General features: G+C 29.2%; 2 long non-coding RNA genes across 2 annotated transcripts; one reads left to right on the top strand and one right to left on the bottom strand.

Annotated features, from left to right (window-relative positions):
* Positions 1 to 180: 180 nt before the first annotated feature.
* LOC133179585 (uncharacterized) lies at positions 181 to 716 on the bottom strand. Its single transcript, XR_009720144.1, has 2 exons — positions 551 to 716; positions 181 to 336 (listed from the first exon to the last, which is right to left on the bottom strand). It is a non-coding gene; the product is annotated as an uncharacterized LOC133179585 (long non-coding RNA).
* Positions 717 to 4011: 3295 nt separating this feature from the next.
* On the top strand, positions 4012 to 4546 carry LOC133179592 (uncharacterized). Its single transcript, XR_009720145.1, has 2 exons — positions 4012 to 4170; positions 4389 to 4546. It is a non-coding gene; the product is annotated as an uncharacterized LOC133179592 (long non-coding RNA).
* Positions 4547 to 6000: the final 1454 nt, after the last annotated feature.

Genomic DNA, 6000 nt, shown 5'->3' on the forward strand with positions numbered 1-6000 from the left:
ATAATTAAGGTCAAATTAATCAACCTACGAATTGAACACCATTGTGAAAGTTATATATTCATAATTAACGTCAAATTGATTAGGGGTCTTTCATTAAATTCGTTGTAATCCATTTTTTCTGGAATATCTTGTATTTCATGCAACTAATAACGCGTTTTTGGGATTCAACAAAAAGAAACATTGATTCAATACATTTATTTTTTCCCCTGTCTAATATGCATGTAGAACGCAAATGCAAAATTACTTTACATTTTGTTCAGTTATTTTCACTTTTTTCACAATTTTGGCCGAATTCAGAGACATGTGGATTTGACACCATTTCCTTTGCAGAGCATTCTGAAAAAAAAGATTTTGGAAGAAAAAATGCATAAATAAACCAAATAGAATGTCCTCAGTAAATATTGCAATAATGAAATAAAAATCAAAATTTTAAACTATATTTTGCAATATTGTTTTCCCTACTAAATAATTTTTAAAAATGCATTGTTTATTCACCAATGTTTGCATGCTATTGTACATTGACATGAATTAAATTTTTATGTTAGTTTACCTCGATATCAACGACTCCAGCTCCAGGAACCACCGCTGCTGGAATCAGACCATCTTCTGTGCCATCTCCAGGGAGAAGCATCTGATCCCATCACATATATGGTAAGTACCACCAGAACAAGAAGCAACAAAAGCTGGATGAAGTTCATTGTAGACTTGAAGACTAGATTTCTAGGGAAAAAATCATTTTCAACATGTATTTTGAACTAATTTGTACTTGTTATACAATTTTCTTACAAAACGGACCTCTCTTCAAATTAACAACATTCTGGTACACATTGTCTTCTCATGTTTGATAAAAGAAGCCACGTTTCATACGTATTTTATTTACACCGTAAACAAAGACAGGATGAGAAAAAAATTGAGCATATTTCGATTTCCGAGCAATATTGGAGATTTTTATACAAAAACTTTGTTAAAACTGACATCAAGAAGGTTATTCTCCAATTTTTTTTTAACATTTATTTATTAAAGGTGAATTTTCAGCAAATAGGCTGTATTGCTGGGTTTATGGGAAAATATATTTGTTCTCGACTTTTGTAAAGTTTAAAAAGGGGGAATTATAACTAAGTAAAAAGAATTATGAAGAAGTACCTACCTTGCTACTTCTAAGGAAAATGGTTGTGTTTGACAAAAGTGACATATCTCTTTATATACTGCATGTCTGTGCTTGCTTTAACGTATGAACTTTCAAAATTGCAATACTGCATATTGCAAATTCATTGTTGTCATTTCATAATGTGACATGCTTAAGGCCAGTTACTATTAATTTTTGATAATGAAGATGTTTGAGCATTACAGTAAACACACCTTTGTACTTAACATCAAGATCAGGATTTTCCATAATTAATTGCAACTTTTCAAAGCAATTATTGCTTTAAAACTGATAATGTGACTTTGTACAGAAGAGACGTAGTATTTTTATATTATCTGATATACTTTTTCCATGAGATACTAGTAGTTTATTAAAAATTATCAGACTTGATTCGATTTTATTTTAGCAAAGGATCCATAATGAATATAGAAGGCTATTACGAAATTTCACCTACAATAAAATCTATTGTGCAGTGTGTGATCAAATTTTGCAGTCTTTCGGACACAAAAAAGGACTAAAACAAGGACTTTAAAAAATATAAACCTCTTTTCATATATATATATATATATATATATATATATATATATATATATATATATATATATATATATATATATATATATATATATATATATATATATATATATATATAAAATAGGGATGTCAGATCGGTCAATTTTTGATAATCGGTTACTCGAACATTTTTCCGATCGAGTACCCGGGTACTCGGTAAAACTGTAAAATTAATACAAGTGTGTTAATTTTCTTGAGCCACGTTATACAGCTCTGTCAAACCCCAAAGCTGTTTTTATCACGTTTATAAACGTATATAAACATAGATTCCAACGGAAATGATTTTTTGGTACTAAATTTATTTATCAAATGAACATAAACGACACAATTTATACCACAAAAATTACAAATGGTCTACAGTTCTTGTTTAGGATCTATTTGAGCAACGCAAAAGGAGGACAATCTGTTATGCAGATTTGTGATGATTAAACTAGGGAAAGAGAAGGAAGGACGTTGTTGAGATCGCTAGTCTAACATTTTTTCATATGTTGGTTGTTTCCACGGTATACACTAAACCTACTATGCAAACTGACTTTCAACATTTTTTTTAAAAATCTTTCGTTATTTCTAACTTTGGAAGTGGGAAACGGCATTTCTATGCATGTCTAATTTCGCTGTCGTATATTAACTAAATAATTTAAAAATGATTTGAAGATAACAGACCATACTTAAACGATGTACAATGAAAGCAATTTTTGATGCCATTCAAAAATTAAGGACCGCAATAGGTGAGAACAGCTGGGTGATTGGTCACTAATTACCGTATATACCCAGCCACAGGCGATAACGCGTGTTTTACAGATGTAGATGACGACATGTTATTTACTGTATGCATTATTTAAGTTATTTTTTTTGATAAAGTTTTGATGAAAATATATACTTTGAAATAAGAAAAATATACATCCGAGTAACCGAGTACCATTTTTAGTATTCGATACTCGGACGTTCGATCAAGTACCCGGTTAACCGGGTACTCGTTGACATCCCTAATATATATATATATATATATATATATATATATATATATATATATATATATATATATATATATATATATATATATATATATATATATATATATATATATATATATATATATATATGAGGCAAAGAATGTTGAAATTACGTTAAATATTATTAGATAAATACGATCTTTTTATCAGTAAAAATGAACTAGAATATTCTAGTCTGCAGCTGTCTCTCTCTCTGTCTTTCTGTCTGTTTGTCACACTTTCTTTATATCTTGAAAACTGTATGAGGCAATTATACAAACAATCAAATCGTGAGAAATGTACACTTCGTGATAGCGTATTAAGTTTCTCTTTGATAAAACATCTTCTTAATAATAAAAAAAAGAATGAAAACGAAGAAATACAGAATGCAATGAGAAATTAATTTAGAGATCCTTGCAACATAGTTACAGCCCCAAACAAACCACTACATTTAATATGCATCATGATTTTGATCTTAAAAGTTAATTACAAGGTCGACCATTGGAAACCAGTGGGAACAAAGGTGCACCTCATACATAAAAAGTCAACATCATTTAGTATCAACTATGTCATTTCGTGAATCTGCAGGAACTCTCTGCATATCTTGACATTTTTAGAAGCTTCTATGTTTTAGTCATTTTTAGATTGGCAGTATATAAGGAGACATCTCACTTGCAAAAATGCACACTCCCATCTTTATCCTGAAGCATTAAGGTAGGTGAAATTTTTTCGACTTTATAGAAATGATTATCTTCGTATGATTTAACTAAATTTTTTGCGTATCGTTCCAAAATCTCCAATTCTGAATTTGTAATTTAAAACATTGTAATACAAATTTTATTTTAAAGAAACTAACTGAAGCATAGCCTTTTATTTCTCATACAAATCGTTTGTATTCTTTTTCAGGGAATTTCAATTTTGATTAAGTTTTTTCTTTCTTTTTTTCAATTTAATTTTATATTGGTATTTTGTATAATGTGTTTGGAAATTGTTTACACTCATTTTTTTCTTCCTTTTATTTTTATTAATTATTCCAAATATCTTTCTCTTTAACTTTTTCTGTAGTTGATGAAAAGCAGAAAAATGCTCCCATGCAATTTCAAAATTGATAAGACTAATTCTCTTTAAGCATACAGCTAAATTTATTTCTATTGCATAAAAGTGCAGTTTTGACAACATCATAAATGTTGAGTTATTCAATGTTTCATAAGAGAAGAATTACATGTTTTGCTATGTTATACTTTTGTGCTAATTTCAATATTAAAAATGTTCTATACTTCTTTTTTTTATTGTTAGGTTAAATATCACAGATTACAATGAACTTCATCCAGCTTTTGTTGCTTCTTGTTTTGGTGGTACTGATCATATATGTGATGGGATCAGATGCTTCTCCCTGGAGATGGCACAGAAGATGGTCTGATTCAAATAGCGGAGGTTCCTGGAGCTGGAGTCGCTAACATGGTAAGAATACACAAAATCCAATACCTAAAAGATTTTGTACATGTATATTCATTTCATGAACCAAAGTTATTTCTCGTTATAAAAAAAATAATCTAATTTTAAATATAACTTTGAAAGTTTGAAAATCCTAGTAAATGTTGAAACGAGGTTCCAATTAAAAGATTTTATTCCTAGGTGACTCCTTATGGCTTAGTAATTTTTTTATATATTATTTTCAGATCACTTGATAGGAAAATTACTTCTAAATGGTGCCGCAGAATTTCAATACATACACTAGTTTTTATGTATTATATATTAAAAAAGTTCTTGAACAAAATGTAAATCAATTTTACATTTGCGTTCTACATATTTGATGTTAATAAAATAAAAATTTAGATCAAGATGTTTCTGGGTTTTTTTTTTCCTGTTCACAAATTACGTTTGATGGATTATATGTACAACAAAACACGCCCACAGCAAGGCATGTAATATAAAAGAAAAGAGATACATGCTACCCTATTCAAATTTGAAAAAAAGAAACACACTGCTAGTGGAAATCAGAAATCTGGTGACCCCTCCCCCACGTTTTGATGTTGTAAGGTCGAGCACTGGCATATTCCAGGATTTGGACAGTAAATAAGTTTTTTTAGCTTGTCAGATAATTTTGGGAAGTTCCCCACCCCCACCCCAACTTTTGGTCAGTTTAGGGTTTTTTTTTCTTTTTGGTAAGATTTTTTGGGGAAGTTGCCCCCCCCCCCACTTTTGAAAACGTTGCTACGGACCTGCTCTAACATTCTAATTATCTGTAATCCATACATACAGTGCATATCAAGTACATGTACATGTATGTATAAATTTAGTTCTTCTTCGTCCAAATTGTAGTTTGATAAATCTGATACAATGATTACAAGCTGGAAAAGAAAAGATGCTTCATAAGCATGTATGTACCCATTATCCTGTAAATGTATTCGAATTTTACTTGTTTCAAGACACATAATTTCCTAAATACTTTTGTTTCTTAAATATCTTGCGGAAGGTGTGCGAGTGTAAATTAAATCTGAAAAAAGCACAAATCTTATTAAACTTTATTTACCAACTTGTCTTTGTATTTTTTTTTAAATTCCTAATTAAGAAATGAAATTCTAATCTTTGGTTTTCAATTCCCCATTTAGATATATCGGGGACTTTTTTTTCAAAAAGTACTATCAATTTTCTTTCATATTGCAACTGGATGTATTCTACCGAAATATATTGATTTGTAATCACTGCTGAAAAAACAATATTATAAACATTATAATATGTTGTATGTAAATAAATTCTCAAGAATAATATAAGGAATATTGTCCGGAAAAAAATAATCCTTGAATTCTAAAATATGAATTGTGACCTTTTTGCACTTAAAGATAAAAAATTTCAACATGAATTAAATATGTTTCGAAACTTTAGTGAAGGAGTAAAACCATTTTAAAAGTATGAATATTATCGCTATATCTTCTATTTTAGATTCAACACAAAAACATTAAACACATGTCTACTGTTCGTTTGATGTCCGTAAAAAACATAAGGAGTACCTTAATTTAGGAGATGTTTAATAGTCACTATAGGATTAAAATAGTCAAATATCTACGCATTTCTTATGTGAAATCCTTCTGCAAAAAATGTTCTCAAGAAAACTCCTTTAAAATGCATTTGACTTACTTTCTTTTAATACTATTATGTAAGGTTGTATATATACAATATTTTAAGAATATAAAGATTACATATTTAAAAATACACATTTTGAAAGATATTAATCCTGTTACTTTGGAACACAAATGCTTAGGAGCGTACTTCCTTCGTGGCAAATAACGA

This window comes from Saccostrea echinata, unplaced genomic scaffold, assembly GCF_033153115.1.
Source record: "Saccostrea echinata isolate AGI-Se365-2 ecotype Australia unplaced genomic scaffold, CSIRO_AGI_Sech_v1 ptg000001l, whole genome shotgun sequence".
NCBI lineage: Eukaryota > Metazoa > Mollusca > Bivalvia > Ostreida > Ostreidae > Saccostrea > Saccostrea echinata.